General features: G+C 37.9%; 1 long non-coding RNA gene across 1 annotated transcript in view; it reads right to left on the bottom strand.

The window, feature by feature from the left end:
• LOC116479128 (uncharacterized) overlaps positions 1 to 13,318 on the bottom strand; it is a 100,892-nt gene that overhangs the window by 54,152 nt on the left and 33,422 nt on the right. The gene's annotated exons all lie outside the window — the stretch shown is intronic.

Genomic DNA, 13,318 nt, shown 5'->3' with positions numbered 1-13,318 from the left:
ACAGAGGGGTACCTCCATCAGTCTAGGGCTCCTGTACTGGGGACTGGAGTGAGGGATAAGGAGGTGATGTTTGATCTTTGTCTCCAGAATATTCTGATTTTATTCAGTATGAGAGGGGAGGAGAAGGGTCAGGGGAGGGAGAGAGAGGGGGAAAGAGAGAGAAGGAGAGAATGTAGAACTCAGTTGTCCATCTAAGGGAATTTTATTATAAGGTGACTTCCCCTACAAGGCAGGCTCTTTGTCTCAACCTCAGAGGAAAGAGGTTCTTTTTATGCTAATTACATTCAGGCCCTAAAATATAAAGTGACGTATTTGGACTTAAGTGGCTGAGGGCAGAACCTGGCCTGCAAGTTCGGTATATAGTCCACTATGCCATATCCCATATAACGAATTAATGAAAAAGCTTTTTATACTTGAGGGCAGATTTCAACAAATTTCAATAACAGTAAATTAAAGGTTTGACTTAAGACATCAACAGATCAGAGGAACTCAAGTATCAGCTGTATGCCTATGGCGAAATCTTTATAAATAAATTGATAATGCTCCCTTTCCAAAGGTCAATCTTTTATTATTCCATACTAACCAGAATGCAAGGGAGAAGGAAAGCGGTAACACAGCTGTTGAAACAAAGTAACAACAGTCTCCTCGTTAAAATCCTAGTCAAAGGATGAACTTTCTGAGAACTCATTTTACTATAAAAACTCAAGAAAATTAAGCCTGTGAGTCTAGGTTTCCTCCATTTATGCTGTCTTCCACAGTGATCAATCTAGTAAAAAGAGAAGCTGATTTCTGTCTAAATATTTGTCTTCTTTTAAAGCTGCCTCAGAATAAATTAAGCCTTTCTGCCTAAACCTCCACGATTGTAGTAAAAAGCAGAAGCAACGTTGTAATTCTTGACTGTCTAGTTTCTACCCCACTACAATACTACTTTCAGACATTTATATTTTGGCCTCCTGTCCTTCTGTTAAACTCCTGGATTAATCTCCTACTCTGGGTAAATTAATCAATAGATTTCCTCTACTGCTCTGAAGCTACTCAATGATGCGAAAAAACAAAAACAAAAACAAAAAAACAAAACAACAACAACAACAAAAAAGTTACACCCTGGGAAGACGGATGCCAGTATAAGGGGATGGTTTCCAGTCTTAACTTGGCATCTCACTGCTTCTCAGAAATCCCTCCACTTGCATCTTCTCAGCTTCCTGTCCTAATCTTCAAACCAGCTATTACAAATCTCTACAATTCTCCGTTTGTCCACTCTCAGCTGACCAACTTTCTTCCTCCTTCTGAAAGAATAAAAGACCCCAGGAGGAGGAAATCTCATTTTACCAGTTGACAATCATGCCTAGCTTCTTTCCTCTAATCTTGGAGGAGGGAGGTATCCATTTTTCTCTCCACAGCACTAGCTTGCACTCTCTTCCACCTCCCCCAGGAGTTGCTTCATTAGTGTTTCTCTTCTTTTCTTTCATTATAAACATCTTTCCCTTCTAATGTGCTCAACTCTCTCACTTTCTCGAAGAGCCTTCCTTTGGTCATACTACTTCTTATAGATAACATTTTATTTCCCTCCTTACCATTGCTGACTCTGAACTTCCTCAAGTCATATTCATTAATTCATCCATTATATTATAACTTACATTCCCACTAATTCACTCTTTCTGAGGTAATCATAAACATTTTTTCCAACAAAAGTCTGATACTACTCCAACCTGTCTTTACGCTACTTGGCCACTTTGTGAAATTTGATACCACTGAGTTTCTTCCGCTCAAGACCATTTTTGCCTTCGTTTCCATAGGGCTACTCTGGTCTGAGTGTCTCTCGCTTCCTTTTGTCTCCTTTGATGGACTCTTCCATTCTATACTTTCTTTTAATGTGAGCTGGCTTGCCAAGTGCCCATCTGCAGTGTTCTTCCATGCTTTCATTCATTCTCCCAGGTTAGATGTTGAGAAAAAAGAGGTTCTACAGCCTCACAAATACTACCTCCTCCATTCAGCACTCATCTGTCTCAAGGCATACAAAATAAGAATGAAACAGTCACAATCTTTTGAGTTCCATGTTCATATTACTAACCTCTGGAGATCTCCACCGGGATTTCTTAGAGGCATTTTAAACAATATTTATCTCCCTCTCCAGCCCCATTAAATTGGCCTACTTCCAGTATAAGTCATAGTGGCACTACCATCCATTGTGGTATTTTCAACCAGAACATTCACTGCCATCATTAACTTCTCCCTCTCTCTGCTCCATCTCCTTCAACTGGTCACTAACAACTGCAGATATTAACTCAAAAATGTTTATTGAATCTAGCCTGTCTTCCTCATTCTTATTACTATGCCTAAAATTACCTCATTATTTTGGGGGCTGGAAAATAATGAAATCTTTCTAACAATTCCTCTCTTCTTTCTCCCCATGCCAGTATGCATATTTGTCTATGGTTGGCAGAGTTAGCCATCTTTAAAAAAATAAATAAATAAAATAACAACACAGCATTTCAAATCACAAAGTTGTTTAAAAAGCAGACATGTAATCATACACCTTGGTCAGCTATTCCCTACAGAATTAAAAATCCAGATTTCTTTGCTTTATATTCAAAGTCCATCACCACCTGGTCTCACCACATCTTTCTACCTCCTTGTTTACCTCCTTTTTTTTCACATACATGTACACCTCAGAGCTCCATCATATTGAAATTCCCAACATAACTGTGGCATATTTTTGCAGGTGTTATTTTCTCTGCTTAGAATGATTCCTCTGGCGGCACTCAGTGGCTCATGCCTGTAATCCCAGCACTTTTGGAGGCTGAGGTGGGCGGATCATGAGGTCAGGAGTTCAAGACCAGCCTGGCCAACATAGTTAAACCCCGTCTCTACTAAAAATACAAAAATTAGCTCGGAGTGGTGGTACGTGCCTGTAATCCCAGCTACTCAGGAGGCTGAGGCAGGAGAATCGCTTGAACCCAGGAGGCAGAGGTTGCGATGAGCTGAGATTGCGCCATTGCACTCCACTCTGGGTGACAGAGCAAGATTACAACCCCCCCCCCCCAAAAAAAAAGATTACCCTAATGTCTTCAACCCGCATGCTTCAGCAATCAGTTTAAATGTCATCTTTTTTAGGTGACACATTTCCCAGTTACTGCATAGGGATTTACTGACACTAAATTTTCTCTATTTTGTCTGGCAATTTATTGATTTTTCCTCTCATCCCAACTTGACAATGTCCTAAAAGACAGATAATTTATCTCATTCATCTCTATCTTTGAGCCTAGCACAGTGCCTGGAAGATAAGAGGTTATCAGTTCATATTGACAAATATTTTTGATAAATAAGTATTTTATATTAATCGCTGAAAAATAATTATGGAATTTCACATAAAGAGGCTCACCATTATTTTGATTTCAATATGTCTCTCATGTTAAATATAGATTAGTTTTATGAATTAGATAAATCAGTCATAAAAGAAATAGAGTTTTGAGCCATTCTATAAAGTTTTAATTATGTTATAAATTTGGACATTTAAAAAGATAGTTTGATAGCTAATAAATGCCTTTTAATTTACTGTAATATAAAATCTAATGTGGTCACGAATGTTTATATTTTTTAATCTACCTATCTGGTTTATGTATTAAAAGTGTAATGTATCATTACATGTACTTACAATAGTTATAATGGCTACTTTTATTAAAATATATGGGTTTTTAGAATAATTAATTGACCTCATTTATACAGAAGTCAATAAATATTTTAAATGTTCACACCTGCATGTATTACATTTACTGTATATTCATCCTCTTGGCAATGTATAAGATAATAACCTGGTTTTCAGGTACTAAGATCTGACAATACTTTCTTTCCATCCCATCTGAAAATGTACAAATTGAAATTCTGAATTTTTTTTGCAACAAGAATTTTATAAGTAGACATCTTAAATTCATTTTAAGCACTCTGTCATGGCAGTGATATCAAAACTTAAACCCAGCTCTAAAATTGTCTTTGGATTATATTGAAAGCTCTAGAAAAATAAAAATAAAAGTGATCTTAGTAAAACAGAAGCCACCTGTGTACTATCCACACCATTATTAATATGCAATAACAAATATATGCATTTTGTAAGCTAATGGATAAGAATGACTGAAGTTAGTAAAAAGTGTAATACATGGCTTTGCCACCATTTATATTTATGGTTTGCACGAAAGAAACCACTTGTGATTCACAGTGAGAATTCATTACTGCAGAAGACAAATGTTACTCAGTTTTCACTGTAAACCTGTTCAGTCTTTGTTGTCAGAACCAAGCGTCTGCTAGTGTGCTACCATGCAAGAGATCTAAACACAGCCCTATGCTGCTGTCAATTTTCGCTTAAAGTTTTGTCAAAACCCAAATTCTTTTCAAGCAGCCACTTATTTGACGAGACTGGCATTCATCATTGATTGCCCAGACATTCTTAAATCAGAACTGTTTGGATGCTCATTTGTCATTCTGTAAGCATAATGAGTTAACTATTAATATATTTCTAATTGCTCTTGCAAGTGCCTTAAGAAAAAGAAAAACCATTATATTGACTTTGCTTTAGACATTTCTGAATAATTTGCACGTCAGACACTAAATTTCACTTATTTCAAAGTATAAATCCCAGAGAGAAAATAAGAATCAAATATTTTTCAATTAAAATCTTTCATAAGCCATGACTAGCAAAGTGAAATAAAAGTGAACATAACGTGAAGATTAAAATGAAAGACTCTCTAACAGGAGTGACCAAGGTTTCCAGGAAGATAATCCTTTTTATATTACTTCCTTTACCATTTCCTTCTCTAATCAGAGAGAGAAAGTCCAAGAGTCATTTTCTATGTGTCCAAAGGCTAGAACTCAGTGGAGCAATGTGTAAAGAGAACTCACTCATTTTCCCTATCCTCATATCCTGGATATAAAATAAATTGAAGTCTGAAACCATATGCATTAGGATAGCCAAGGTATAGTGAAAATAAATATTTAAAATAAATGTAAGTGACCCCTTTAGGCAAATCTAATTTTTCTAGGGACTCCTTTTTTCTTCATGTTCACAAAAATAAATACAATTCTCAGAATCCCTCTTTATTGGTAACACAAAAGCCAAAAAGTAAAAGGTAAGGTTTTATGATATCATACTCTTTACACATGAAGATCATTGAGCTAATAATGCTTTCAAGGCAATATTGTAATATTATGATGAAAATACTGACATAAAATAAGAAACGTATTTTAGGAAACCTAGTATTTAAGATTTAGATTAAATCTATTCATTAAAGTTTGTGCATCTGTGCATTCTTTTTTTTTTTGAAATGAAGTCTCACTCTGTCGCCCAGGTTGGAGTGCACTGAAGCAATCTCTCCTCTCTGCAACCTCTGCCTCCCATGTTCAAGCGATTTTCCTGCCTCAGCCTCCCAAGTATCTGGGACTATGGGCGTGTGCTACAAGGCCTGGCTAATTTTTGTATTTTCAGTAGAAATGGGGGTTTGCCATGTTGGCCAGGCTGGTCTCCAACTCCTGACCTCAAGTGATCTGCCTGTCTCGGCCTCCCAGAGTGCTGCGGTTACAGGAGTGAGCCATCACTTGAGGCCAGGAGTTCGAGACCCCCCTGGTTAACATAGTGAAAACCCATCTCTACTAAAAATACAAAAAAATTAGCAGGGCACAGTGGTACATGACTGAGAATCGCTTGAATCCAGGAGGCAGAAGTTGCAGTGAGACGAGATGGCACCATTGCTCTCCAGCCGGGGTGACACAACGAGACTGTCTCACAGCAAAAAAAGAAAAAAAAAAAGTTTTAATTGTATTGGTCTTTCTTAATAAATGAATAGTGACGTATATTTATCAAGCAGTGACTGTGGGCATCTGAAGACGCGTTAGTCATTATCCATGTCTGAACTGCAATATTCTAGATGGGAATAGAAATTGTGTCTGTACCAAAATAAGATCTGAGATGGACTTTTTCCACTTTCTTGAGGCATGCAGGGATTTGCTCCCTTCACACTTCAGCTGACATTTATTGTAGCATTGGCATTTATTAATGACTCCAAGTTTGGGTGGATTCACCAATGTCTAATTTGCAGCCAGACATCATGAGGAGGCCTATTTGGTTCACTTGGGGAATCTTTCCCATTGCTAAACATTATCTTTTTTGTCTGTGGACTTTGTCTGGTTTGGCAGTTAGCAGTGCATGGTTACAGTCATTAGTCCTCAAAGTGCTTATTTTTTTAAATAAGCATCCCACCTTTTTTTTTCCTGGAATTAAAAAAAATAATAGAAAGGGAGTGTTTTTAAAATTCTCCAATCTCCCTATAGATAATTTACTCATTTTAATTTTTTCAAACAAAAGTCTCCATGTGGTCAAAGTTCACGTAGCTAAAGTTGAGTCATTATAAGCTTTCGTTTAAACAAATTAAATACTATTTAGGTGTGCCTTGTATTGCAGATCCTGGCAGGCAAGGCTAAAGTCCTATTTAAAAGTTGGGAGCCTGTTAACTCCTGATGAATTTTGTTACAGGAGAAGAAGGAAATTAAAATAATCAACAGATGCTAAGTTTTTGAAACTAGAAGGAAGCTGCTGGCAATCAATATGGTAAAGACAGGCAGTGGAGAGATATGGAAAGCATAAACAAAATTTGCTTTTAGCCACACTAGCTTTTAGCTATTGCCCAGACACAAGGAACATGACATGGAGAAGCAGAGAAATAACGTGAAAGATTCCATGAAAACAGGTGCTCTATTGGGAGATTAAGACTCCCAAGAAAATAGGTCATGAATCAAAAGAGCCCAAGGAAGTCACATTGTACAAGAATATCAATATAAGTGTTTATTATTACTACATTTAGAACTCTTATTTATTTTTCCTTATCTAGGCTAAATGTCAACTATTTTGTGAAGCACTTCCTGACTTGACGGCCAGAGCTTGTCAGTTCTACATTCATACAGGCCCCACAGTGGCTCATGCCTGGAATCCCAGCACTGTGGGAGGCTGAGGTGGGTGGATCGTTTGAGCCCAGAAGTTCGAAACCAATCTAAGCACTTAGTGAGACCTCGTCTCTATTAAAAATAAAAGAAAAAATTAGCCAGGCATTGGTGGCACGTGCTTGTTGTCTGAGCTACTAGGGATGCTGAGGTGGGAGGATTGCTTGAGCTCAGAAGGTGGAGACTGCAGTGAGCTGTGATTGCACCATTGTACTGCAGCCTGGTGGCAGAGTGAGACTGTCTCAAAAAAAAAAAAAAATCATTTATTATAGCAGATGCTACAATATTTTCAATCTCTGTCTCTGTGTGCCTCCACAACCAAGGTGGAAACTTCTTGAGGGCAAAATCAAGTATTCAGAGTTTTATCTCCAAGATCTAGCAATCTCCCACAGGACCTGGTGCATAAGTGTGCACTCCATAAATGAATAATCAATGCATGAATTATTACATTAAATTTAAATAATAGATTTTACACCAAGACAAAGCATTGCTTAAGAACAAGAATGCCGAGGCGGGTGGATCACGAGGTCGGGAGATCGAGACCACGGTGAAACCCCGTCTCTACTAAAAATACAAAAAAAAAAATTAGCCGGGCGTGGTGGCGGGCGCCTGTAGTCCCAGCTACTCGGAGAGGCTGAGGCAGGAGAATGGCGTGAACCCGGGAGGCGGAGCTTGCAGTGAGCCGAGATTGCGCCACTGCACTCCAGCCTGGGCGACAGAGCGAGACTCCGTCTCAAAAAAAAAAAAAAAAAAAAAAAAGAACAAGAATGAAGGAGTTTCATTTGAACTTCAGGACACTAAGGTCACCAATTTAATGGCCAGGAAAGGCTCCATTATAAGACAAACAAGGATTCTAATTTCTGCCATTATTTTTACCTCCATTGATTGCAGAAAAAGTCCTACATTGACATGACTACAACACATATAATGCAATGATTGGTCCAAACAGATCTTCTAATCTAATACCTCTTCCTTAAAGTTAAAGCCCAATCATTATTATCCGTAACTCATACTAATACTGAGTTAGTGCGGCATTCCAAACAGCAGTAACGTGCTTTGAGGGGGTGGGTCAGGAAACAAGATACACTAAGTTTTGTCTTGAAATCTGGCATAAAATATTGCCAAATAAGCACAAAAATAGCAACTTTTGCATCGTCTATTTATTAAGGCTTTTTCTCTCATCTATTTTCTGTGGATATTTCTCGAGGGGTGGAGACAGGTACCTGCTATAGTCCCTGTTCTCCCCTGAATGACACTAACCAGCTATTTTTCATGGCCATTCTAAGATCTGCTTTGACAAATGCTGAAAAGGGGACCAATGCTGAGCTAACTTGCTCTGCCCAGCAAGGAGAGGCAGGTGACAGGCATTTCTATAGTGTCGCTGTGGGAACTAACCAGAAATGTTTGCTTTTCTGGCTTTGTCATCCTGCAAGTTTTAATTTCTGTAACCTGCTTGGATACAGTGGGTAAGAATGTTAATTAATCAACACAATAATGAGCCTGTCCTCTGGAGAAAAAGTAATATACCTGCAACATAGTGGTATACCTATTTTATCAAATAAGCTAATTTACAACGGTCTACATTTCTCAGTTATGTAGGTTACAAGACAGTAGGCCTTCAAATATGTATTCCATATAAAATTAATTTAATTCCTGTGGGTATATTGTTAAGACATTCCATTTAACTTTCCCTACATAAAAAAGCACAAAAAGTAGGGGTAATGGCTTTTAACGTTTAACTGTGTTTTAGTCTATTTCCTACCTTGGTACTATCCAAGGCCTTACTGGTAAATATTGAAATTAAATCCATGCCTACAAGACTTCTGCTAATGAATAAGGAAACCGCTTTATCTTCAGCTAGGTCATATTCCACAGTCCTAGACAAGTGCTCCTCAAAGCCTTGTCTGTGGCTGGCTGTTGAGTCCAGCAGTTTTGTTACTGGTCCACCACAAAATAGGCACACACATTGTGAGCAATCATTTAGAAACACCTATAGCAAAGTGGCAGAGTAATTTTATGTTTGTTGAATCTAATAATACAAAATTGAGTTTCTGTCTTGTGTGTCTGGGTTTTAATTTTATTTTTCTAGTAATTCAATTGTATTCTATTTTATGAAAGTATCAATCTATAGTTGATTGTTAATTAAAAGAAAACTAAAAGAAAGATTCTTCCCAAGATTAGAAATACTCAGAAAGTTAGTGCAGTGGAATGTTCAGGGTCGGGCTGACTTGAATGGGATTGCCGCTCTTCCACATAGAGCTATGTGGACAAGTTATTTAAACACTCTGTGTCCCAATGGCTCTAGCTGCAAAATGCATATCATAATATCTGCATCCCAGGATCCTAGGGGAAAATCCAATAAATACTGGCTTTGGTGTCACACAGCCCTCAGTTTCTTCAACTGTTAAGTGGATGTAATAACCCCAGTGTTACAGAGTGGTTTAAGGATCAAATAACTTGGATAAAATCTGTAGTTCAGTGCCTATGCAGTGTCTAGCAAAAACCTCAAGTCAGCAGTCATTATTATTGGAAGTGTCTTATGCATAGGAGTTTCTTGATAAATATTAACTTATATCATCCCTCATTTGTGTAGAGGATCCTGAAGCACTCGTGCTTCCTGATTTCAGTCTATGAATCATGGACTGAAATCCATGACTGATTCAGTCAGTATATGACATGGTCATATACTGATGCTCTCAAAAAGGATCTGAACCCTTTGAGAAACAGTTCGTGGATGTGGCCCAAAGCAGCAGGACAGGCTGCTTCTGTTTACCAGCAGACATTTCTTCTCTTACATTTACATCGGAGAAAATTCTCCTCTCTGCATTGAATGACATAATGCTGGGAGAAGGCAATTGACAGCCATATCATAGGAATGCACAGAATAGTTCTTTCAGGTAATGGGGAAAAATGTCAAAAGAGAGATCATCCTATCTCTTCTTTCACAAATTATTAAACATGACATGTCTCTTCATGCCCATCTTTTTAAAAACATGCATGAAGGGCTAGTTGTAATGAGTAAAAAGAAGACATAGGCTGGGCATGATGACTCACGCCTGTAATCCCTTGGGAGGCCAAGGCAGGCAGATCACCCGAGGTCAGGAGTTCAAAACCAGCCGGGCCAACACGGTGAAACCCCATCTGTACAAAAATACAAAAATTAGCCAGGAGTGGTGGCACACACCTGCAATCCCAGCTACTCGGGAGGCTGAGGAAGGAGAATTGCTTGAACCTGGGAGGTGGAAGCTGCAATGAGCAAAGATCATGCCATTGCACTCCAGTCTGGGCAACAGAGTGAGACTCTGTCTCAAAAAAAAAAAAATGAAAAAGAAAAAGAAAAAGAAGAAAACATAAAAAGCTCTACATCATTTTAGACTTTACAAAACACTTTGATCTGATTTGATTTTTACAATACTATGGGCAGAGCCTTCTATTTCCACCTCTGACATACTCAGCTGAGAAATTAAATGGTTTTCTAAGCATACATTGCTAGTGAAGGCATATCTTAAATTTGAACCCAATCGTTCAAATCCCAAAATATGGGTACAGAAAATACAGGTAAAACAAGTTACATTTTAAAAAAGAATATTTCAGGAGAACATCTCAGAAAAATAGTCGGATATGTGAAAAACTTAATTATGAAAACAGATCTCTGAAAGAAATACAATGGACAACCAAGAACAAGTATATGGATGGGATGTGGGTAGAAAAAAAAAATTGATGTATATCCAAAAATAAAGAATATTAGGAAAAAATGTTCAAAGGATTACAGTTTGTGTTTAAGGTATAACTAGATACAAAACCCACAGATGTAAATGGGAGAAAAGAAAAAAAAAATCGAAAAAGCTGACAGACATTCCTAAATGGTCCCAGGCTTAGAGACAGAGGCAGCCTTTGAGGATGTCAGACAAACCCCACAGAGAGCCCCAGCAGGCACCTTCAGCAGAACTAACCTTACCCGTTGGCCCACTTAACCATTACCACTCTGAGAGCTCCTGAAGGCAAGGGGTAGATCACACTGTCAGACAAATGTCTCCAGCTGCTACCAATGGCTGAAACCTCATCAGCTTAGTATCTGACACTTAATAAGAGGTCAGTGACCTTCACAAGGGCAGCACCTCAAATATTCTCAGTCATCTAGATCTTTGTGTGGATGAATTTCAGGTCCTTATTGAAAGGAGGTCTTAGCAGTAGAGAAAAACAGAGAGGCAGAGCCAATAAGGAAAGAGTGTACCTTCTCAAGAAAGGCTGGTAATGCTGACGGAAGGTACTGCCTTTTCACGATTTGCCCAGTTTCTGTAGTTACCACGATTGCCTGAAACAATTTTCTTTAATATTTTTATTAGGTAATTTTAGGCAACATTTTTTGAATCATAATGCATTATACAGAAAAATTGTATATAGAGGATACGTGTATACATGCAAAGACAGGCAATAAATAACAACAATATTAAAGATCATTGCTAAGCCTCAACAACCTCTTACCATAGGCTTTATACTCATTATCCTGTTTAATCTTTACAAGCACTCTGCGGGGATGGGGATGATTACTTTCCTCATTTTGTAGGTGAAGAAGCTGTTTATACTGCTTCTTAGAAACCGTTTATACTGCTAATAAGTGGTAGAGCAGGAATGCGAACCAGTCCAATTCTGGTTCAACCACCATATTTGTGCACCAAACTTAATTGGTAATATTTTCATCATATCACCCACATTCATACATACATCAATATTCTAGATCCCCGTAGCAAGGAAGCCAAAGCCCCTTATTACTAAAACTTTAAAAAATAATAAAATAATCATAACAGAATACAGTGAATTTCTAAGCTAAATCACAAAGCTTCCAATTAAAAATGGTTTTGCTTAAAACTTGCTTGGGGTAACACCCCTAGACCCAAGGAGTCCTTGTTCTCTCCCCTAATCTATTTATATTATTACTTTGTTGAAAAATTTGGACCAGTCTGCTCAGCAAATACGTGTGAGCAGGTATTTGACCTGAACCATGGATAATTGATCTTCATATTTCAAGATGAATCTGTTCAAGGGGTCTATTAACTTTATGTCACATTAGAGAGAAATGGTACAGCCTTCTTTTGAGCTGTAAACTTATTAACATAGCATAGTGGACCCCTGCAAAACACAGTAGCAGAAGGGTGACTGCCTCCTTCCCCATCTCCTCACCATGACAATTATGCTCTAATTCACATTATATGTGTTTCTTTGATTAAAAAGCAAAACACATTTTATTCTCTAGCATTTTTCATTTATCAAGTTAGAAAAAGAAATGCAAAAAAAAAAAAAAATCATCCTTGTGCCCTACCTCTCTAAATCTTACCCTCATTCATGACTATCTTGGGAAAGGGTTTTGAAAACCAGAAAGCACTGAACAAATGTAAGGCCTCATGTTATTAGACAATGAGGGGGTCATTTAGTGCACTAGAGTGCCGTGGAGTTGCCCTGGTCAGTGTCTGAATGATTTTGTTTATATCCACAGCAATGCTGCTATATTTAAACAGAGAAGTGCATGGCAACTTTGAAATATTTTGAACTTATTGATCTTGAACCTCTCTTTAGAAAATAAATGAGGGTCCAAAATTCCTCATGGGCCCCAAGGACATTTATAAATAGAAAATCTTTGTCAGGTTGAGGCCAAACTGGCTACAGAATTTGTCTAATTACTGAGACAGAGGGACCTCAAGCCCTTGAAAAGATTCTAGTTACAGTCATAGCATGCACATGCATTCACCTTTAATTATTCGTATTTTTCTTGCTAAAACTTTGAAAATGTTATTTTCCTTTTCCACTGCACTCTCTGTTAACTGTTGACCTAATCTGATAAGAAATATCTAGAGGATGGTCATAGAATATAAAACCAAGCAAAGCAGGTTTATATTCCATGGTAAGATGGCGCATGTGCAGACTCCAGGGAAAGGAGAGGCTTCGTAAAATTTATTTCAATATATAAGGATGTGGGCACTAGCTGAGGAACTTTCTGACTCATTCATAAAATGAGTTATGATAGTATCACTGTCATCTGACACATCTCAGAACTTTAGTCTTCCTACTGCAACTGTGTATTGCATTCACCTATCCAAGATGACTCTTTTAGAGTGATCAAAGCTCCCTTAAAAATGCATTCGATGTCAATGCAAACTGATAATATTCATCCCAATTTCATTGTTCCCAGGGAAAGTCCCCTCCAAAAGACAATTCCATAGCCCATTACTATTCAGGGAGCACGGCTAATGCTTTTCCTCACTCTTTCTGTCCCCAAGCTACATCTGCATGCACATGAGAAAAAGACATCCAACACAAGAGAGTGACAAGCCAAAAG

Source organism: Hylobates moloch, unplaced genomic scaffold, assembly GCF_009828535.3.
Source record: "Hylobates moloch isolate HMO894 unplaced genomic scaffold, HMol_V3 SCAFFOLD_12, whole genome shotgun sequence".
Lineage (NCBI taxonomy): Eukaryota > Metazoa > Chordata > Mammalia > Primates > Hylobatidae > Hylobates > Hylobates moloch.
This window is presented reverse-complemented; position numbering and strand designations above follow the sequence as displayed.